Here is a 23,226-nt window from a genome sequence, read left to right on the forward strand (position 1 = left end):
GGAACCAGGGACCCAAGTCCATCAACTCCCAGCACCTGGCATGGTCCGTAGTCAATGTTTGCTGAGTCGAAGTGCAATTCTGGGAGTGAATAAGCAGAATGAAGGTATCTGTAAGGAAGTCTTACTGACTGCAAGCTGGGAGCCCCTGTGTTAAAGCAGAGTGAGGGCCCTGAGAAGCCTCTCCGCTCTGTGGTCCCCAGAATCCTACCCCTTCCCCACAACTGCCAACTTTGTCCCAGAATGTAGCCTTGCCATTTATGCTTTGAACATCCTTTTCAGGGATCCCCAGGGAATACCTAAACCTTGCAGAGATTGCCCCTTGCCCCCATGGGGTTTGCATTGGTGGGAAGGAGTAATGCCTATGCTTTGCTCCTACCCTACCCTTCCTTCTTGCTTTGAGCTGTCCCTTTGAAGCAACATGTGGGGGGTGGGGGTGGAAACTCAGAGATAAGGTTGCTCCATGCAGCCAGGATCACACCGACAGGTAAGAGTGTTAGTCAGTGCCCTTGCCATAAGACTGAATTTATGAACTCATGTATCTAGTTCAAAATTAATTAGCTTCAGGAATGGCTGGATCCAGGTGTTCAAGTGACGTCATCAGAACTCCATCTTTCTCTCTCTCTCCCTCAAGTTTTAGCTCTGCTTTCCTCTGTGTTGGCCTCATTATCAAAAAGACTCTCCCAACTCTGGTTGCCAGCAGCTCCTAGTTTGCCTCTTACCCATTCAGCCAGTTCCTAGTAGGACTCCTCGTTCCTTTTCTTACATAAGTCCCCAATCCAAGTGGCCTGGCTTAGGTTTCCTGTTCATGTCTGAATCACCAAGGTAGATTGGAGAGAGAATACATCCACTGGCCAGGCTTGGGTAATTTGGCCTCTCCTAAAATGTGCATTTGTGAGGGAGTAGAGGCGGATTTCATCCCCACCCAAAATGCAGGAATCAAGGGTAGAGGTGGCAGTAATGCCCCCAGGGAATCAAAGTCCTATTTTCAGAAGTGACTGGGCAGAAAAAAATCAACAGACATCTACTACAAAATGTCTTGGTGAAATAGGAACTCCTTCTTCCGCAGTAAATTCCTCAAGCCTGAGCCCATGTCAAGTACCCCAGAATCCCAGAATTCAGGATTCTCGTGAAGGGGCCCTAAAAGTGGACATAATGCAGGACACATGGGTTGTTTATGATGGCAATCTTCCACTCGTCCTCTCGTGTGTCTGGCTAAGATGATATCAGAATTCAAAGACTCGGGAGATCACAAGCTGTAAAAAAGTAATCTTCTATTAAGCCCTGTGCCATCCCTACTGTGGTGGCATTTGGAAGATGAAACCAGCACCGTTCCTTTGGAGATAGCAGCTACTTTCCAATTGCACTGATAAAAAAAGGAAGGCATGAAGTAAATTGACATTTACGTGCTAGGAGAAGCATATTTTCTTTCCTACTCCAAAACCACTTCAGGAGCTGGGGAAGGGGGGGCGGTCGCTGGTGGATGCCCCTCCCCATCTTTTAGGCTGTGGGAGCATCTGGCCTGGGGGGGGGGCGGCGGCCAGCCTCAGAGGCCAGGTGGGGTTCAGCCTCCCATCCTTTGTGCTGCCCGCACCCCCATCTGCTACTGGCAAATTGAAATACCAGCCTGTTTCAGCTCAGAAATGTGGAAATTAAGAAAGGAAATGAGGGGCGGTGGGAAGAAAAGAGAAGCGATGAATCACTTTTGGATTGCTGCCTCATTCGCAATCCACGTGGTGAGAGGCAGATCCATGTAGGAGGAAGAGTCTGGGAGTTGAAAAGACCTGAGTTCATATGATAGCTCCATTACAGGCTGGCAAGAGGCCCTGGGCCACTTACCCCTCTGAGCCTCGGTTTCCTCATCTGTAAAATGGGGACCTGCCTTTCACGGGGTCATTCTGAAGGTTAAGGGACACAGGTACATGGCAGCTGGTCCAGAGTTGGCTGAAGGATGTTGATCTTCCTTCTCTTTCTCCTTCTATCAGGTGGGGCCACAGCCACTGCGGCTCCATCGCCATCACTCCCTTCCATCTAGACCAGCAGGCGGTGGTGCTCAGTTCCCTTCCAGCGGCCTTGAGAGCCAACCTCCTTGCCCAGCTTTCCACGCCTGCCCCTTCTGCTCCCGCCCAGCCCTACTTTGCCCTCTAGCACATTCTCCATCCCCAGGCTCTACCTATGTGGGTAGTTGGCTGTTTCTGCCCTACCCAGGGCTCTTTGCTACCTCAAGGCCTTCCCTCTCCCACCCCTACTTTTCCCAGGGCTGGCTCCTTCTCATCACTTGGCCTCTGCCCAAATGTCACCTCCTCCAAGAAGCCCTCCCTGACTACCCTGGAGAAAGCAGCTGCCCACACTTCAGTCACTTTCTAGCTCATCTCTCTAAACCGATCTCATTTATTTATCTGTTATTATCTCTCCCCCAGGAGAAGATGAGCATTAAAAGGCAGGGAACATTTCCATCTTGTTCATCTGTGTGTTCCTAGTGCCCAATGGCATGCCTGGCACAAAGCAAGCATTCAAACATTTGGGGTGGGAGGGAGGAAGAAAGGGAAAAGGGAAGGAGGGAGGGAGGAAGGAGGGAGGGAAGGAAATAGAAAGGAGGAGGAAGTTGGAGACCTGACTCCCCACCCCATTCTAGAGCCTCTATTCCTAATGCTCTAGGTCTTGGGTCCCCCCACCTCCCTCTCCCAGTCCCTACACACATATGACGCCTGCCCCCACTGAACTCCAACGCCTGGCCTATCCCCATGCAGATGGCTGCCTTACATATAACAATCCGCCATTAGTACTTCCTCCTTTTGTGCCAGTCCAGTTCACAGATACTATTTCCACATCACTCTTCCGAGGTATCAAGCATAATGTTATTCATCTGTTATTTCTGCTTGCCCCCTGCACACTCCCTTCTGGAAAGAGAACCGTGTGTCACCTCTGGAGAGCCACCCCTGCCCCACACGCAGCCCCTGTAGCTCTGATGGAGTCGTCCTGATCTCCAGCTCCAGGGCTGGACGTGTGACCCAGGTCTGGCCAAGGAGAATGCAGTATTTTCCTGGCCACAGTGATTGGCTAGGAATGGTCACATGACTCCAGCTGGGGCCACTGACATTGAATCCAGGACTTTCCCTGCACGTTAATTAGCCACGAGGCACTGTCTTTCTGCTGGGAAATGCCAAACCAGGTAGATGAAGTCTGGAGCTGACAGCCATCCTCCCACCATGTGGGGACAGCCTGACTGAGAATAAAGCCAGCGTAGAGGGCAGCAGAGCCCAGAGATAGACAGATTCTGCTGATATCATTTGAGCACCTGGATCCAGCTTTACCTGAAGTAGATGCCACGCCAGAAAAAGCTCAGTGAACCAAGCCAATAAATTCCTTTTTGTGCTTAAGACAATTGGACTCACACTTGTTGCTTGTCGCCAAAATGGTTCTGACTCGTAGAACATTAATCAGTTGTGGGATAGTCGAGACATGTAAGGCAGCCAGGGGCACAGAGGGCAACATCCTCCGCTAGAAAGGGGAGAAGGTAAACAAAACTCCAGGGCAGATTCGACCAGAAGTCAACCGGGGATTTCAACAGGAAAACCAGCATCGTCCCAGCTCCTGAGCCGCTCTCTGCTGGAGGCAACCAGTCTGTTTTGAAGGCCCTGCTTCCCCTCACTCCAAGAATCAGACAGCCTTGAAATCTTTCGAGGCAAAAAATAAGTCTGAGGTAGCAGTCATATCTCTGGAGGAGAAAGACTTCCTCAGCCTTCTTTAAGGTGCAAAGAATTTCCAGCATGTAGGAGGCCTCCCACTTGCCACCCGTTTCCAGTCCCGTATCAGGCATGCCTCCTGGACGCCGTGTATACTCAAAATGGTACCCGGGGACAGGCTGGGGCCCATTCCGGCTCTCTCCAGCAGGCAAGCGCTCACCTGAGCCCACAGGAGGAAACAACTCCAGAAAAGCATCCCTATGGGGGGGCAGCCCAGCTCCCCAGAGCCTCGCTTCAGAGCCGAAACACAGCTGGGGGTGCGAGGCACCAGGAAAGGCCTCGTCAGTGTGACAGGTGTCAAGTTCTCAGAAAGTGACAGCCTCTAGTTCTCCTGGGATCTCTGACTCTAGGTAGACAGACAATTCTCTCCCTGCTTCTGAGGCCAGGATTGGGCCTGCCTGTTTGGGGGATGGGCTGGGTTTTGCTTCGTTCCGGACGCCCCTCCTGGCTGCAGCTCCACCCGACCCTCAAGAGGTGGTCTCAGGAGGACACGAGGAAAAGCGCGGTGCTGGAGAGACAAGAACCTGGGTTTTCAAGAACTCGGCCCCAGGTCTGAATCACACCCCACTGTTCAGTCCATTCTTTACGCCCTCCCTGCTGGGGACCCTGAACTCTCTACCTTCCAGGGCACATCCGGCACTCCCTCCTGAGCTCCAGACTCACAGGGCCACCCTCCAGCTGGCCATCTCGGCTGAGACATCCAGCAGACACCTCAAACTCAGCACCTCCCAAACTAAACTCCCTGCTCCGCACACCAGCTGCTTGTCCGCCTCCTGGTTTCTTAGCTCAGTGAATGTCACCTCTAACCCCTCCCCAGACTGAAGTTTTTCCCTACGTCTTCTCTCCCCCGCTCACCTCCAGATAATCACTGCCAGTCCTGTGGATTCTCCCTCCTAAACCTCTCACCCCACCGGGACCTTTCAGCCCAGCCTTCTGTTGCCTGGATTATTTCAGCAAACTCCTAATAGGTTTCCCTCGCTCGCTGCTAGTAATTCTCCATTCAGCAGCCAGACTGGTTGTCCTGAAACACACATTCAGCCCCCTGCAGGGACAATCCTCTGCCAGCCCAACAAGGCTCAGTGCCTCACCATGGCTTGCAAAGCCTTTCTTGGTCTGATTTCCAGCCTGGCAAAAAGAAAGTATTCACATGTTTCCTCTAAACCGGACAAACTTTCAGTAAAGGGCCAGATAGTAAATATTTTAGGCTTTGCGGGCCATATGGTCTCTGTCGCAACTACTCCGCCGTTGTAGTGGGAAAGCAGCTGCATGCATTATGTAAATGAATGGCGGTGGCTGTATGCCAATAAAACTTTATTTACAGAAACAGGTGGCGGGCCAGATTTGACCCATGGGCCATAGTTTGCCAGTCTCTGCTCTAAAGGGATGAGCTAAGTTCTCGCCTCATTTCAGTTGCCTCTAGAAAATGGAGATAATAATCCTCACGTTGAAGGGCTGGTGAAGGATTTGAGAGAACTTGTCAAGCACCTGGCATAGAGTCCAGCACACAGTAGGTGCTCAGTTGGTGCACACTGTTATTAAAGCTGTTATCACCGCTCTCCCTTTCTGCATGTTTAAGAATTGGTCAGCCCTGACTCCATAGCAAGGAGGTTGTAAGGATGGAGACCCTCCTTTTCCAAAGGCCTGATGATACATGATGCATTTCCAGAGGTGCTGGGAAACCATACAGCTGAGCACCTACTGTGTGCCAGGCACTGGGCCTCACGTTGCTGAGTGATCAAAATAAATCATAAGGCAATATTCACCTCCTGAGCCCAAGTCTTTAAAGTCTAAAGAAGTGGAGGAAAAACTGCAAGAAATTGTTTGTTCAGTAGCATGCCTACTATGTGCCAGGCCTCATGTAGCACTGGGGCTGCCCAGAGGAACAGGAAGCAAGCTCTGCTTCTAGAAGAAGGTACCGCCTAGAAAAGCTATTTTCTCTTGACTTCAAAATTTCTCCTTGTCCTTGAAGCCACGTCTCCCACTCAGAGGAAAGCAGTGGCGCAATTCGCCTTGGGTCCCTCCAGAGCTCTGCAGGTCAGGCCTACGTCCCCTCCATCTCCTTGATGGGCCCTGGGGATCTGACAATAAATGAAACTGCCTCCTTCTTTTACCTGGGCAGGGCCTTAGCAGGGTCCCAGAGCAGAGGGGTGAGAAGGGAGGGTCCCGGTTGACTGAAGATCCTGTGTTGGCTCGCGAACAAGACCTTCTCCACGGCCTTCATCTTCCTAAAGGACATCTCTCTTTGGACAAATCCCAGTTCACCTCCCACCTGGGCGCTTCTTCATCCATGAGGCAGAGATCTAGCCCTTGCCCCTGGAGAAGCAGAAGTCTTGGGCAGAGACTGCTAACTGTGCCCCAATATCCAATCCCCACGTGTCTCTGCTAGTGACAGAATCCCCACTTTCTGATGGAACTCATGGATGCCCAACCGGCAACCACACTACCCAGCTCCCTTGCTAGGCATGGCTGCATGAGCAAGCTCTGTTCAATGGGATGCCTTTGGAGGGAAGTGGCGCACTCTTCCTTCATCTCTGTCCCCCCTTTGCTACCTGGAACAGGGACCATGCAGATGAGAGGAAGCCATCTTGGGTTATTCAAATGACAGGAATATCCGAGGCATCACGGAGCCACAACAGGGAAGGTGCCTGGGTCCCTGATGCCATGAAGCCACTGTCCCAGCTCTGGATCACCTCATCCAGACTATCATGTGATGGAAAAATAAACTGCCTTGATTCAGATACTGTTATTTTGGTTTCTTTGTAACAACACCTGAATCTGAATCTTAGCTAATGTGTCACACACAGTGGCCTGATACCCCAACGTCTCACCAGTGCACACAGCACTGTGCAAACGAAGCAATACGTTATGGATTCACTAAACCAACAATCGCTGAACACGCACTATGTGCTGGGGATGGAGCCAGAGGCTGTCGGGGGCTGCTGAGATAAATCAAAGTCCTTGGTTGCTAGCTAGTAAGAGAAAAAAAGAGTAGTGATGAAGGTATACTGGGTACTTTCTATATACATAACAGACTTATGAGATAAGTCTTATAAGTCTATTATGAGACACAGATGTGCAAACTGAGGTCTAGGAAGGTTACGTTGTTTGCTATGGACTAAACTGTGTCCCCCTAAAATTCATATGTTGAAGCCCTAACCCCCCAGTGTGACTATACTTGGAGATAAGATCTTTAGGAGGCAATTAAGGTTAAATGAAATAATAAGGGTGGGGTCCTAATCTGATAGAACTGTGACCTTATAGAAGAGGAAGAGATAGCTCTCTGTCTCTCTCTGTCCCTCCCTTTCCCTCCCTGTCCCTCCTCCACCCCTCTCAATCCCTGCCATGTGAGGACACAACAAGAAAGTAGCTGCAGGTCAGGAAGAGAGCTCTCACCAGAACCCAATCATACTGACACCCTGATCTCAGCTTTCCAGCCTCCAGAACTGTGAGAAAATAAATGTCTGCTGTTTAAGCCCCCCAGTCTGTGGTACTTTGTTATGGCAGCCCAAGCAGACTAAGACACAAACCCACAGCCAGGCAGTCTGGCTCTACCCTCTTCTCCATCCATCCTCCACGAAGAGTAAAAAGAAGCACGTTACAGGCAGACTTGTCCCAATACCACTGACATCACCCCAACGAAACAGGACAGAGTTAACCTTCATGGAGCCCTCACTCGGACCCTGGTGCTATGCTCAGTGTTTCCCAGGCACCACGTCTCTTCTCCCTCTCTACAGCCCTGGGAGGCACATGCTCTTATAATCCTGATGTTAAAGATGCAGAAACCGAAGCAGAGAGGACAAGAAGCTGGTCCAATCCTAAGCACATTCACGTGACACCGTGATAAGGGTTGAAGGGATTTCCATCTTCCTACAGAAAGAGAAGGGATAAAGGGGCTGAGAGACACCAGAGGTCCTGTGCAGCTCTGTGCTCGTCCTTATTTTAAGCCAGACAGGAATAAACTCTCACCTGTCCTCTGAGCTGTGAACTCCTCAAAGCCAAGCCCTGTCCCTCATTTGTCCTCTAGTCCCAGCAGAGTCTGAGGAATGGTAGGCCTTCCACCATGTGTGCCGTGAAAACGGGTGAATATCTTTGTTTCCACTCTTTCTGTCCATCGCTCTTGCTTTTGTCCCCAGGACCCCTCACCCTCCTTCTGGCAAGAGTGCTCCCTAATGTCTTAGGGACCAGCCAATGAGACCCTCCCAAAGAGGTGAAGCGTGTGTCCAAAGCCCAAATTAATCAAAGCATGACCCTCACCCAGCCACAGTGACTGGTACTGGGATGGGCCCTTGGGCCAACGAGGTAGAGGAGATGCAGCTGGGAGCCCATGGGGATGTAGTGGTGGCAGATGCCGCCGTCGTTTTGCTCCCAGGCAGAGCAAGAGACTGAAGCCAACACAGAGAAAGGCAGTTCTGGGTGACACAGAAGAGCTAAGGTTCTGCTCACTATGTCCCTGAAGGTGGAGCTCCCCCTGGAGTTTTCTTTCACACACCAATACGTTTTCTCTCCCTCTCTCTCTTGTTTTGCTTAAGCCATTTTTGCAACCAATTTTTCTGCCCCATTTGAACCAAATGTGTTCTAATGGACACTTTGTATGGGGCCTGTCTCCTAGTTTCAATAAATTCCAACTTACCTTTTAAGGAAAAAAACCTCCCCTGGTCTCCATGAATATTTCCCAAGCCCAGTTGGTCCACACGGGTGGTTTTGGCGTCCGCTGTTTGTCCTGTTTGTCCAGCGTCATAAGGTCGCTTCAAGGAGGAAGATCAAGTATGACAGCATCGATTTCCTGTAGAACTAGCACCGGGCCTTGGTCCCAGCTTGTCTCACATCTTATTTAGATGCAGACACATGTGTCTCATTTTTCAAGGAGACTACAAGTTCCATGAGGTAAGTAACGTCCTATGAATTCAACAAGCGATGATGGAGTGCCTGAGGTGTCCTAGACTCTGGCGAGAAGCTGCGAACACAGAGGATAAGAAAAGGTCACTGTCCTCTCCAAGGCAAACGTGGAAGCTGAACAATTACACCTACAGGAGTGCATCCCGACAGGGTGCTTCTAGTTGCAAGTAACCAAGAAAGGCAACTTGCACTGGCTGGCGCAACTGAGGAGATCTGGTTTGTCCGAACGGAAAGTGCAGGTAAGATCCAGCTTCCGGGTTGGATGAGTCCCGAGACTTAACAATGCTACATGTGGCCCAGGTGTTTTCTATTCCTCAGCTCTGCCATCTCAGCAACATCCCCATCAAGGTTGCCTGCATCCCGCGGCTACGCCTTTCCACGTCACATGCGGGGCAGGTGAATGCAGGTTCAAACAAGATGCACCCTGATTGGATCCGCTAGGTCACATGCTTGCCTGCAAACCAATGACTGGGCAGGAAATGGACGGTGCTGATCCCTGTAAGCCAATCGGGGCTCACTGCCTGACCAAGGGGGTGGAGTCAGCTCTCACCAAGGCCCTGGCTGCATGGGGGTATTTAATACCTGAAGGAAATTCCAGGAGCTGAAGGAAGGTGGGAGGGAAGGAAGGGTTGGTGGCAAACATCCACTGTCTGCTCTCAGAGGCGAGAATCGGAGCAGACGCCCCTGAGCTGATACGGAAGCCTTTCCTCCCACCTGCATCACTGGGCTGCGCTCACGTCCTTTGCTCGGTATTACCCCGTGGTCACTATAGCATCAGCGGCAGAAGCAGCACCTGACGTTTATGAACCACTTTCTGGTGCCAGATGCTAAGTGCCCCACATTTGCTGTTCATTGTCTCATTTAACCACAGCCTTAGGAAGGATGGTTATTTCCATTTTGCAGATTAGGAAGCTGAGGCCTGGAGAACCGAAGTGACCTACCCAAAGTTGGCCTGAACTGGAAAGTCAGGTAGCACCGTGTTGTCCTCGGTTCCCTAGTTGGAGAGGTTCAGTCACCCCTGTGCGCTGGGTGCTTAGCTGAGGGGATGGGCCTTCAAACATAGGCAGAAGTCGCGTCTCCACTGAGCATTAATTTGCCCTTGGAACAACCCTACACACTTCACAAGGGCTGCCTCCAGAGTCCTTGCAAGTGCCCAACTTGGCAATCTCTGCTGCCTTATTTCATTTCTCTGCAAACTGCAGGGAAAATGCAATGGAAGCAGCAGCTTCAGTCCCCATGATGCTCTAAATTAAAGTGAAGTCTCGGGACTTCCCTGGCGGTCCAGTGGTTAAGACTTTGCCTCCCAACACAGGGGGGTGTGGGTTTGATCCCTGGTCAGGGAGCTAAGATCCCACATACCTCTGGACCCAGAAACCAAAACATAAAACAGAAGCAATATTGTAACAAATTCAAGAAGACTTTAAAAATGGTCCACATCAAAAAAAAAAACAGTCTTAAAAAAAGAATAAAGTGAATTCTTCCCTGAAAATAAACTCGACACCACCCTACACTGCATGATCAGCACGATAACATTAGCCACTACTTTCTAGAATCGGCAAAATCAACACTGGTTGTCAGTTTTCGGAGGGAGGGGGGCATGTTTCACCAATTGCATCGCCTCAGGACAGGTGTGCATGACACGGCAGGGACTCAGTAGAGCCAGCAGAGCCCTCTGGTTGGCCCTGTGTTTTCTACCTCGTTTCCCTCTCTCGTAGCTGCTAGAAGTACCGGTTAGCACCCTGGGCTTGCAGACGTCCTCAGCTGCTCTGTCTCAGCCAGGTCCACGTCTCCTCCTCTGAGGGCAAGGGTTCCAAGGAGCCCTTTCCCCCGCTCAAGTAAGTTCCTCCTCTGATGGGTGGGGGCCAGGGTGGGGCAAAGGTAGGCGTGGGAGAGGATGAGGAAGGACTCACGTGGGGCCCATCTCCACCTAACAAAACAGGGCACTTCGCACTGAAAGTTCATCAAAGCCCTGAGTCGGCTCCCCTCCTCCTGGACTGCGTGAATGAGTTGCCCGGTGCTTCTCCTGGAAGCATCTGCCTTACTTTCCTCTGAACTCCTGGAGCCCTGCATCAGGCTTGCTTTCTGGAACTTTGGATCTTCTCCTCATACTAGCTTTGCTCCATGAAGATCCACCCTCAGCTCACCTTTGCTCTACAGAGGCCGCTGAGGAGAAGCAGCTGGGCAAAGCTGGCAGATCCACGCAGGAGGAACGTGCCTTGGGGCAGTGGAACCAGGGCACCCACGGGAGCTGCTGTGTGGCTTAAGCACGTTACTTCCTAGTCCTGAACCTCATCCATAAACTGGGGACGAAAGCGGTGCCTACTCCCCTGGAGGTTCGCCCCACCCCCACCCCTGACACGGGTAGGCGGGTTTCCTCAATCTCAGGTAAAGGGATATATAAACCTCAAGCCCCTTCCAGCCAGACTGCCATCCCTAACTCCTTCCCATCCCCAATTCTGGAGCTGCCGCAGTTCTATCTTATAAGGATATCATGAAGATTAATGAGCATGGAAAATGTTTACCACCGTGTCTGGACCTCGGAAGCACCCAGCACATAGCCACAATTATTATGGCCTGATGATGTTCATTTTTCAATAGCTCTGTGCCTCAGTTTTCTCAGCTGTAAAATGGGGATAATAATAACACACGCCCTCAAGAGGCTTAAATGAGCTGTTGTAGGAGAAGCATCTAGCACAGCGCCTGGCCCATAGAAAGGACTCAGCACAGGTTGGCTGTTAAGCAGTTAAATATTAAGGTTAAAGAATTGAGAGGCAGTGGGGCTTGGTGAGAACAACATGGTCTGTGATTTCACTTCGTCTATGTCCAGGTTTTACCACTTATTAGCTCTTAGTAGAGTTCTCCACCCTCTCTGAGACTTAGTCTTTTCTCCTCCAAATAGGGATAATGATTGTACAGCTTTGTGATGTTGCTGGGAGGGTTTGCGAATTTCAAATGCCTCACTCTGCCAAAATGCGTTATCATAGCTGGTCTGGCTGCTGTCCTTTGAAAGGTCTGCTTACAAAGTTGGCCCTTAGCTGGCATCTGGGAAGGCAGATTTCAGGAAGGTTCCCATCATTCCCTGACAAGGGTAGCTAAACTATCTGCACAAACAGTGTGGTTTCTGCTGAACACTTGTTTCCCTTCAGGGAAATTTGGTACATGCCAGGCAAGGAGTGCCTATTTACCAGCCCCAGTAAAGACCCTGGGCACTGAGTCCCTAATGAGCATCCCTGGAAGGTAACGTTCCGTATGTGTTGTCACAACTCATTGCTGGAGAAATTATGCCTGTCTTGTGACTCCCCGGGAGAGGGCTCGGCGTGCTTGTGCCTGATTTCCCCTGGACTTTGCTGCACATGCCTTTTCCCTTTGTGGATTTCCCTCTGTATCCTTTTGCCGTAAGAAGCCCTGAGTTCAACTATATGCTCAATCCTCTTAGCAAATCGTCAAACCTAGGGATGATCTTAGGGACACCTGATGCACATAGTACCTGCCCCGTGGTTAGTCCTCAGGAAGCAGAGTCCTTGAAAATAAGTTCCCACGGTAGTCATGGGCTCAGTGTCCTTAATTGCAAGGATCAAATAAGAGAGACCCCTAACTTGTTTTCCATTTTTAAAAACGTTCAAGACGATATTTATTGGCATGGACACAGAACCTACCAGTGGCAAAGACAAAGATAGGCAGTCATGAGAATATTCACAGTCTTGTCATCTTAAATTCTAAAGAAAAATTCTATCAACTTTGCCTTTGCTCTCTGGGAAGGAAACTTGTCTGATTGGCTATGGGGCTTTTTCTTAATTCATTAAAATAGTCAATAAAGGAGATAAGATGAGGAGGGGCTAGTGGGAGTTCCAGTGGGGAAGGAGAGAACTACCAGGGGGAGAGAAGGATGGATTTGGGAAGTAGGGAGAGAGCTCAAACTCAAAGCACCCATGAAGGCTGAAGTAGAGATCGTTTTGTTTGTTTTATTTTGTCTAAATGTGGTAGATAAAGAAGAGAAATCTTTTTGGCAGCTGTCGCGTGAAGAAGAATTGGGAAAGAGCTTACACATGCAAGCACAGGATCAAAATTTCTTAAGGGAAAAGAACCTGAAACAGATTCTTAGAGGGCAAACATCTCACAGTAGAATTAAAGGCAAATTAGTAACATATGCATAACATGGGCTCCTGAAGACTCCTGAGTTTAGAAAATAGCCACACTCCCCAAAGGAGACAGCAAGACTTATCGTCGAGGCAGAAGGTAATTGATGCAAATAAAAGGCATAAAAAGTTATTGGAAGAGGTACTTCACACAGAAGATATCCAAAACGGCTATGAACACATGAAAAGGAGCTGAGCTGCATTACTTATCAGGGAAACGCAAGTTGAAACCATAAAGCGATACCAGTATGCACCCACCTGAAAGGTTGATGTGAAAATGCCAAGCGTTAGCAAAGAAATGAAGCAACTGGGACGCAGACACGGCTGCTTGTAGATAGAGGAGAATAAATTGGTACAACCACTTTGCAAAACTACTGAGCAGCAGCTTCTAAAGCTGGACATATGTACAACTTACAACCCAGCAATTCCGCTCCTTGGAACATACCCAGCAGAAATGCAAACATCTGTTCACCAAACACATGTACAAGAATGTTCATATCACTATTCATAAATAGTCTCAAATTAAAACCTAACCCAAAACTCATCAACGGCATAGATGAAGAAATTGTAGTATATTCACACAATGGAATATTCCACAGCAGCGGTTGGAAAACTACGGCACTCTGTTTGTAATCCAGGTTGCCTGTTTTTGTAAATAACATTTTCTTAGGACACAGCCCTGTCCATTGGTTTAAACATTGTCCATAGCTGCTTTCACACGATAACATCAGAGTTGAGTAGTTGTGACAGAGATCCAATGGCCTGAGAAGACTCCTATATTTACTATCTAGTCCTTTATAGAAAAAGTTTGCTGAACCCTGCCCTACAGCATTGAGCATAAACAACATATAACTACATATGATGATAAGGATGTGCATACCTCACAATGCTGAATAACAGATGCCAGTGACAGGAAAAATTTGATTCCATTTTCATAAAGTTGAAAACAGGCAAAACTAGCCCAGGGTGTGGATGTGAGAAGTCAGGATAGACCTTACCCCCTGGAAGGCATAGTGACAGAAAAGGGACATGTAGCTTCATGGGCACTGATTATGCTCTGCTTCTGGATCCATAGGCATGTGACATGGCTGTGTTCTCTTGGTGAAAATTCACCCAGCTGCACACTTATATGCACATTTTTCTCTCTATATATGACATTTTAATGGAAAGTCTTAAAAGAAAAAATTGGTGGAGCTCTCTGACCTCACCATAAAACTCCAAGCCTTCACCCTGTTCTTGTCTGTATCTGCCTTCACACAGATTGATGGTTCCCTGGAGGGCATTTCTCCTGCTCTTTAATGTATTAATAATGCAAAACTCTTCAAAACTCAGTTCAGCTGTCCCCCTTCTCCAGGATGCCTTCCCACTGACAATCCAGGGAAGCAGAGAGCAAAAGCCCTACGAGGGGGACACTGATTTCAGGGCAACTTGGTAGGTGTCATCTTAAGCCAATCCTAAGTTAATTTGGAGAAATAAAAATCTGGAGAAATAAAAGAAGCATGACAGACTGACCCTTGAGTGTTTGCCACATGAGAAGCTAGGTTGGCAATCCTGGAGGAGTTCAGTCATTTGTAGTTTAGACCAATCCAAGCTTAACCCACCTGGGGTGGGAGGTAGGGGGACAGATTGGTTTGGTGGAAAGAACATGGAACACCCCTGGAAAAAGGATCTGTGTAGCAGTCAGGATACAGTGAAGTGAAAGTAACTAAGAGGCCAACTCAAAGTGGCTTCAGCAAAGTGAGGAGTTCACTGTCTTGCATAACTGAGAAACCTATGGTGGGAGGAGATGGTTTCAGGTAGGGCTGGATCCAGCGTTGTAAACAATGTCATTGGGAATCTGTCTCCTCTCTCTTTTGGCTCTACCTCCCCACTGCCCCTCCCCAGTTTCCACCTTTTGACAGGCTGTCTGCCTGGGGTAACTAACCCCAGCAGATCCATACTTGCATCTTTAACTCCAACAGAAAGAACCACCGTCTCTTTCCCAATAATTCAAGAGAAGTCACAGAACCAATTCTCCTTTAGCTCACTTGGACCACAGGTTAACACCTGACCAAATCCTTGTAATCCAGGGATGGAATGTGGTACTTATTCAGGCCCGAGTCAGGCCTTCCCCCTGGAGCCTGCGATAGAAACCTCACATGGCCTGAGGATGGGAAGGCCCCCTGCAAAGGAAAACAAGGGTGCTGTCACCCTGTTACCAGCAAGGCGAGGACAGGAGGCTGAGCTGGTCAAAACTACAGCCACCCCATGCACCTGCTGATCAACTGCAACCTTAAAGAATGGTGTTTTCTGATCTGTACCAGGGTGTGGCCACCCGCACTGCACACAGATGGTCAACAATCATGTGATTCACCCCGGGGCCGAGCACCTGGCACTGAATGGCCTGAGAAATCATGAACCCTTCTGTACCATCTTGTCCTACACTCGTGCCTGGGGCTGGGGACAAGGGTCAACAGCACAGGGCACCCACCTGCAGCCGCCGTGGGGCTACTGCGTGTGTGTGGGGGGGGCCCTGACAATCACAGCCACTCAACCTGATAGGAGAATCATTATTTTCCAGAGGAGAATCATTATTCCTTTTCAATCATGCAATTGAAACAAACAAGAATCAGGCTCAAATTAATTCAGTACAAAAGTGGTTTCTGATTTGCAAGTGAAATGTGGGCTTCAGACCACACTTTCAACTACAGTTTAAAAACCACACCCTCCTGGGATTATGTGGGAAGGCACAGGGTTGGGGGCAGAAGATCTGGGTTCATATTATGGTTCTGACACTAATACTGACTACTTAGTGTAACCTCAAGCCGGATGCTGAACTACTGTGGGCCTCGGTTTTCTCATCGGTAAGATGGAATCAGTGTTGTTGTGAAGATCACGGGCATGATTGAAGTCGTCAGCGTTCAGCTGCAGAAGCAAGGAGCCACTCTACCTAGTTTTTTTTTTGTTTGTTTTGTTTTGCGGTACGCGGGCCTCTCACTGCCGTGGCCCTTCCTGCCGCGGAGCACAGGCTCCAGATGCGCAGGCCCAGCGGCCATGGCTCACGGGCCCAGCCGCTCCGCAGCATGTGGGATCCTCCCGGACCGGGGCACGAACCCGTGTCCCCTGTATCGGCAGGCGGACCCTCAACCACTGCACCACGAGGGAAGCCCCTCTACCTACTTTTTTAAAAAAGAAATTACTAGAAGGTAATACGTGCTTACAAAAGCCACTGGAATTTCAAAAGGAGCAGTCTCTGGGCTGGCTTTCCAGGAAAAACACAGCAGAACTGCCCCACCAAGGAAGCTGGTGAACCTACCTCCATCAGGAAAGTGCCGACCCACACGCAGCTGTCAGAACTTCTGGTTTCAAGAACACACAGTAGAAGCTGTGATCCTGGAAACAAGAAGCCTTCACCTCTGCAAAGACCCCTAAACCTTGCACATAATTGGCGAATGGTCACTGAAATGCAGTTATGAAAAAACTGGATGGTTCCAGAAAACCCAAGGCAGCAGGAAGACGGACGGCCTTGGCCTCACCATCCTTCAAATCTCAGCTAGAGGAGCAGAATCGCATCCCAAATATCCTAGGTGCAAAGGAACCAGGGAAGTGGCTCCTTTTCTCCCGTCTAGCTTCTGCAGTGCAGGAAGATGTAGCAGAAGGAGCTTCAATGGGATGATGACAGCTGAGAGCCATGTGACATCAAGCAAGGCACTGGGGAGTCTGGAAATCCGGCGGCCAGTTGGATTTATCTGTGGCCCTGCCGCATCTCCTCTCAAGCCGGCCCCCTGAGCACCGAAGGAGCCTGAAGGGCTACCTCTTGGCCCAGCCCTGCAGATAACCAATCATCTGCCCTCTCCAGGGAGCCCGCCTAGCTCCCAGCATCCGGCAGGGAGGGAAGAAGGCTGGCCGGTGAGCTGATTATTACGGATTGCTCCTGAGCCCCTCACCTCTCTGAGCTCTGCCCTGTGGTGCTGGGCTGGGTCTCTGAAAACCACCTTCCTTCTCCTCCGGCTGGTGGGCTTGGAGGATGCAGGAGCACACGCTCTGTCCTGTCTGTTTCCTGGTCCAGCTCTGGCTTCAGCATCTTCCCAGTACATCTTCACTGCAGCTGGAGCAGTCTGTTCTCACCTGTAGTTTTTCCAAGAGTCCCACTGCCGGCCTCTCTGTGCTGTGCAGGGCCACCAGCACCAGCTGGCCAGTGCCCGCTTCAGAGGCCCGGGGCCGAGCCCGTGGTGACCCTCCCACAGGCTTCAACAGCTCCTTTCCTTGTCCCCAGAGCCCTGGCGTGGCAGCTGCTCCCAGAAGTTGCTTCCTCTGTGATACCTTCATGTTCTCTTGTTGCCTCTTGAGTTTTTTTTTAACACTTAGTTCACAATCCTTTATACTAATTCTTTCTGTGAAAAAAGCTGGTGTGGCTTCTGTCCCCTGACAGGACTCTGTGACACACATGGGCTTTGGAGACAGACAGATATAGCACTCAGCTCCCCCGTTCAGGAGCTGTGGGACCTGCAGCAAGTGGCTTCATCCTTCTCAGCCTCATGTCTTCATCTCTGTAAGAGGGATAAAAATAGTCCCTCCCCACAGAGGTGAGGCGACAATTCATCACGTCCATGGTGTAAAGCATGTAACACTAATATCAGGGAGCCGCATCCTTCAAGTCAGGCTGTCTCCACAGACAGTCCTTGCTGCCTGTTTAAAGACCTCTGGAAAGATACCTGGTCCCTCCTGTGAAACCCCATCACGCGGATGCTGCTGAGCACACACACCACAGCCGTCTCCATCCTCCTCCTTCCCTAGCAGAGCCACTCCTCCTAGAATAGCAGAAAATGGCAGAAGCTGCATTCCAGGGTCTCTTGCAGTAAAGCGTGGGCATGTGACCCACCCCGGCCCATGGAAGTCAAGGGGAAGGTCTTCTGGGGCTTCTGGAAAATGTGTTTCTCACTGAAGAGAGAATAAGCTGCACTGAGAAAATAGTTTCCTTTTTCCTTCCCTTCTTTCCTAGTTTGGACCAGTTATTCTCAGCTGGGAGTGATTTTGTCCCCCATGGGGCACTGGCAATGTCTGGAGACATTTTTGATTATCACAACTAAGGGGGTGGTGCTACTGGCATCCAGTGGGTAGAGGCCACATCCTACAATGCATAGGACAGGTGCCACGACCAAGACTAATCTGCCCCAGATGTCAACAGTGCCAAGGTTGAGAGAAATGCTCTGGATGCAGTGGTGTGAATAGATGACATCTGGACTGTGGCAACTGTTTTGGGACCATGAAGAAAGGTTTAGAGAACCACTGAGTTGATGAGGATCCTGACACGAATGAACTGCTGATGGAACCTGGAAGCCCCAGTCTTCAGGCTTCTTGTTGAGTAACAAACTCCTCTTCTTTAAGTTACTCTTAATCAGATATGCTGTTATTTGTAGCCCCAAATAACAAATCACAATGAGTAACTGGCAGAGACAGAGAAAAATGGAGATAAATGGTGGAGATGCTCACTTCAATATAGCACTTTTTATCATTATCAAGTGTTTCAAACATACAGAAAACTACGGAGAATAATAATCTAATCAACCCCATGTGTATACCATCCAGATTTAACAAGTGTTAGAATTTGCTAAATGGGTTTCAAATGATGAGTACTGTGGCCGACTATTTGTCTCCCCCAGTTTTTTCTCCTCTCTCCTTTTAGAAATAGAATTGTCATGTTTTAGCTGGGACTATGACTGCTGGAATAAGAATGCAATTCCCAGCCTCTCCTGCAGGTGAGTATGGTCGTATAACTGAGTATTGGCCAAAGTATATGACTAGAAGTGATGTGTACAACTTTGTGTCATGTCCTTAAAGGAAGTGCATGCCCTTTCCCCTTTATCACTGGCTGGCACACAGATAAAATGGAAATGGATGGAATGCAGATGTGGTGGCAGGGGCTAAAGCAGCCATACTGGGCCATGAGATGGAAACAATGCATGGAAGATGGAAGACCAACAAGAGAGAAGGAGCTTGGATTTCAGACGATTGTGAAGCTGACCTATCAGCCCCATACGTTTACACAGACTGTTGCATGAAAGAGAAAGATAACCTTCTATTATGTTGCAGCCGTTACTATTTTGGGACTCTGTTTTAGTAGCTGAACCACTTTCTGAATTTGTACAAGTTTCCAGTGTTTTTATATGAAGGTCTCATCTGTTCTTCATAGTCAGACAGGGTTGAGAACAAAGATAATTCGCACAATTTTTCATTTATCCAATAACGATTTTTGAGTATCTACCACTGCTTTAGATGTTAAGCACGGAGGGTGCCCAGATTGCTCCTACGTTCCTGTTCCACTTACATCAGTCTCCTTGACTTGATCCTCTCCCCGTTACCTCTCCAGCCTCCTTCTTTCCACCTGTGATGTTGCTTGTTTACAGCAGGTCACCATCCATCCTGGCTACTCTCTTGCAGCAGCCTATTGACCTGTCTTCCCACCTCTGCTCCCCGTCTCTCTGTCCCTTGATCCAAACCTTCTCAGGGGTCCCCTTTGCCAAAGGGCAAGAAGTCCAAGCTTCCCGAGGCCGACAAGACCCTGCCCACTCCTCAAGCCTAACCTCTCCCAGCTGTGTTCCAGCCACAAGGAACCAGGTGAAGTTTTCCCTGTGAGTTCGCTCAGCTCAGGTGCTTACAGTGGCTGCCCCTCTGTGCAGCACGCTGGCTCTCCCCCTGCTCTGCTCACTCTGAGGTCTTTCAGGCTTCAGCTTCGGCTCTAGGTGTTTAGGGAAGCCTTTCCTGATTTTGCAATTTCCTCCAGCCTTTCCCAGATCCCCATACCCTGCTTGTCTGTTCCCCTGCATCAGTGAGCTCCTTGGTGGAGGGGGGCATGGAGGAGAGGCAGGTTCTGTGCATCGCCCAGTGCTGAATTTCCAAAGCCAGCGTAACACCTGGCACAAGTAGGCTCCGAGGGCTGATGGTGGGAAGGAATGGGCGAGTCCCTGTCTTCTGGGTGATAAAGCCGAGGCTCAGAGAAGCTACAGCGACTTGCTTAAGATGAGGCTTGGATTCGGCTCCAGGTTTCATGAGGTCCCACTACACCAAGCTGCTTTGAAGCTAGTTCAAAGTCCAGAGTCCCCTTGAGACTGGCCTCGGGGCTGTTACTGGCAGGGGTGGAACGTTTGGTGTCGGATTCCACAAAGCAAGGTCTGCAGGTCTCCTGCACTGAAGGGCCAGTGGGGAACTAGTGAAAAACCTAACTTCTAGACCCGCCGCAGAGCTACGGAATGGAAAGCTGTGGGCTGAGGTCCAAGTTCTGCCATTTTCTGCAAACTCCCCACAGTGCGCTAAAGTTCACTAACATCAAGAACCTATTGGGGTCCTGAAAGTTGCACGGGGACTCCTTCTTTCCTGTTTCTCAGTCTCTCCTAACACTTCTACCTGGCACCAGCCCCTGGAATGAAGGGGTGCAAGGCTGTTATTGGATGTTATTGGAGTTAAGAACCCAGCTCCTTGCACATTCCTCACTTTACTTTTTTATTATTATTATTATTTATTCTTGTCTGCGTTGGGTCTTTGTTGCTGCGCGCGGGCTTTCTCTAGTTGTGGGGAGCCAGGGCTACTGTTCATTGTGGTTCACGGGCTTCTCATTGCAGTGGCTTATCTTGTTGCAGAGCACAGGCTCTAGGCGTGCAGGCTTCAGAAGTTGTGGCGTGGGGGCTCAGTAGTTGTGGCGCACGGGCTCAGTAGTTGTGGTGCATGGGCTTAGCTGCTCCACAGCATGTGGGATCTTCCCAGACCAGGACTCGAACCCATGTCCGCTGCATTGGCAGGTGGATTCTTAACCACTGCACCACCAGGGAAGTCCTGTCACTTTACTTTTTTGAAACGATAAATTAAAAAAAAAAAAAGTGGTGCTAAAACCACACTGCCCACGAAGAGCATTTTCACCTTGAACATGTGATGCTGGAAGCAGTTACTGTCAAAGGGAGTAAAAATGCTTACCCCTTAGTGACAGAGAGAAAACGGAAGGGTCCTCGGGTCCAGCTTCTTGGAACGTCAAGGAGGGAGGCCCCAAACCTGAGTCAAGGACCAGCGTGCGTCCGACAGACTGGAGTTGAATCTCTCTGGGGCCTTGATCAGGTCCCTTCAATTCACCTGGAAAACAGGAGCACTGACAGCTCTGCCTCGGCAAGGAAAGATCACGTGACTACGGGAGAGCACCTGGCACAGACACGGGAATAACCACAGGGTGCTTACTCCACTTGTTACTCCTGTTTTTATGTTCAACATGAGATGGAATTCTGAGGATTTCTCAAAGCTCGTACAACCCTCCTGGAATTAACCTGAAGGGAGAGCCTTCTCTGAATCATGTTTTATCTCACAGCACGTTGAATGCTCGTTAACATTTTACTCAGCATCGTTACTGTAGGCAGGGGATGCCTTGCTGTTGATGCCTGTGACTTATCGTTTCTAATAAATCACTTTTGCCTGGAGAGGAGACATCACCCTTCCCCACACTTGGGGGCACAAACTGAGCTTACTGCCTCTGGTAGGAGAGTCCAAAGCAACAACAGCCGAAGTTAAGAGGAAACATTCCCAGACTTAGAGTCTCAAAATGTAGGCTTTAGAGTTCCAGCAGAGATCAAGGTCAAGAGGAAGGGCAAAAGCCAATGTTCATGACCTAACAAGTCACAAAAATAAACAATACATAAACCAAAAATAATATTTAGGAAGAATGAATGATGATTTAAAAGGCAGTACATTTCAACAGAGGGGAAAAAAAAAACCTTCTAAGACATATGTGATGGAGTTGAGTGTGTCTAAAATTACATGATTCCATAGGCTTGGTGGATTCTGGCAGGTTCAGAGAGAACTAGTTTGTCACTTAAAGGGACCCTCCTCTCTCCCGTCTCCATCAAGACCTGGGAGTGAGGTACAGAGCGACACCACCTGAGAGTTTACGGACATGCTCGGAAGTGACCAGCGAGATCCTGCAGGTTTCCCTCACCACCAACGTGGCAGCATGAGAGAACATGCGACCTCCCGTCTCCTGTGGCCCCAGAGAGCTCAGGGGGCATCTGGAAGTTTCCCAAGCCCTTGAGGAAAGCAAGGAAGTGGTAGAGAGTCGGTCGGTGGACAGAAAAGGGCTCATGGTGGGACAAGGTTGGTGTCAGTCCATCAGCTGGAGACCAGTAAGGACTCAGATATCAGTGGCCGTGGTCAGCATGGGGGATGCTGAGGGCAGAAAAGCAGACATTCCCTCCCTCTCATCTCGACCCAACACAAGCCCCTCCAAACGCACGTGCCACCCTGGGGATGGGGGGGGGGTGAAGGAATCCTGAAACAGCTGCGTTTAAACCTGAAATGACCAAGAACAAAACCTGGAAATGACTCCTTTGACTTGATTACAATTTCCACCAGCGGGCAGAATGCGAGTTTGAGGTCAACTGTAGGAAAAAGAAGTGTAAACTTTTTGCAGTCTGCATTTGTAGTTTGAAAAATCGGACTCTACCTGAGCATCCGAATGTATGCAGGTTGATGAGACCTGGTTTCACCAGCAGCCAGTGCCATCTGGCAGCTGAGTCTCAACTTACTCGCCTGTCCGTTTCCTCACCAGTGAAAGGAGGTTCACTGCTCTGCTCGTGTTTCGAGATTTATTGTGGGGACCAAAGGAGATCGTATGGGTGAAAAGGCTCTAAAAATATAAAGCTTCATGGATCAGCAGCGTGGTGACGATGATGATGACGACAATGATGATGGCACAGCGGTGGCGATGTCTGCCGGGAAGGCCAGGAGGAAGCCACATCCGCCTTCATCATGCTTGATATTTAAGAAATACGCAGAATGGGGCTTCCCTGGTGGCGCAGTGGTTGAGAGTCCGCCTGCCAATGCAGGGGACACGGGTTCGAGCCCTGGTCCGGGAGGATCCCACATGCCACGGAGCACCTGGGCCTGTGAGCCACAACTACTGAGCCTGTGCATCTGGGGCCTGTGCTCCGCAACGGGAGAGGCCGCGACAGTGAGAGGCCCGCGCACCACGATGAAGAGTGGCCCCCGCTCGCCGCAACTAGAGAAAGCCCGCGCACAGAAATGAAGACCCAACACAGCCATAAATTAATTAATTAATTAATTTAAAAAAAAGAAATATGCAGAACAGCTGGAACAGTTCAACAGCGTCATAAAGAGCCCCACCTTGCTGTAAAAATATAGCCACAGCATAAAGGGAGAAGCTGATTCTCGGGTGATTGACAAGTCTTGTTTGAATGACGAAGCTTGGAAATGGTGTCAGTAAGCCTTTGAAATCACAGTTATGACACGTGGCTTTGACAGCTGTGTCAGGATATGGAATTCACAGAAAGTGAAACCGTGGCCTCGTCCCCAGAGCTCACGAGCTGCTGCGGGTGGAGGGGAGAGACACCTTGTCATCCCCGCAGGAAGGAGCCGCTCCCGAGGGGTAAATGCTCCCCGGTGGCCAGAGCTGAGCACTGCGCCATCAGGATCACAGG

General features: G+C 49.7%; 1 long non-coding RNA gene across 11 annotated transcripts in view; it reads right to left on the minus strand.

The window, feature by feature from the left end:
• LOC113609585 (uncharacterized) overlaps positions 1-23,226 on the minus strand; it is a 162,096-nt gene that overhangs the window by 74,925 nt on the left and 63,945 nt on the right. For all 11 annotated transcript variants that reach the window (XR_003428710.1, XR_003428702.1, XR_003428709.1 and 8 more), the window contains exon 2: positions 8,374-8,697. This is a non-coding gene — a long non-coding RNA (uncharacterized LOC113609585). The remainder of the gene's footprint in view (positions 1-8,373; positions 8,698-23,226) is intronic.

Source organism: Aethalodelphis obliquidens, unplaced genomic scaffold (genome assembly GCF_003676395.1).
Source record: "Aethalodelphis obliquidens isolate GAN/ISIS:26980383/991018 unplaced genomic scaffold, ASM367639v1 scaffold57, whole genome shotgun sequence".
NCBI lineage: Eukaryota > Metazoa > Chordata > Mammalia > Artiodactyla > Delphinidae > Aethalodelphis > Aethalodelphis obliquidens.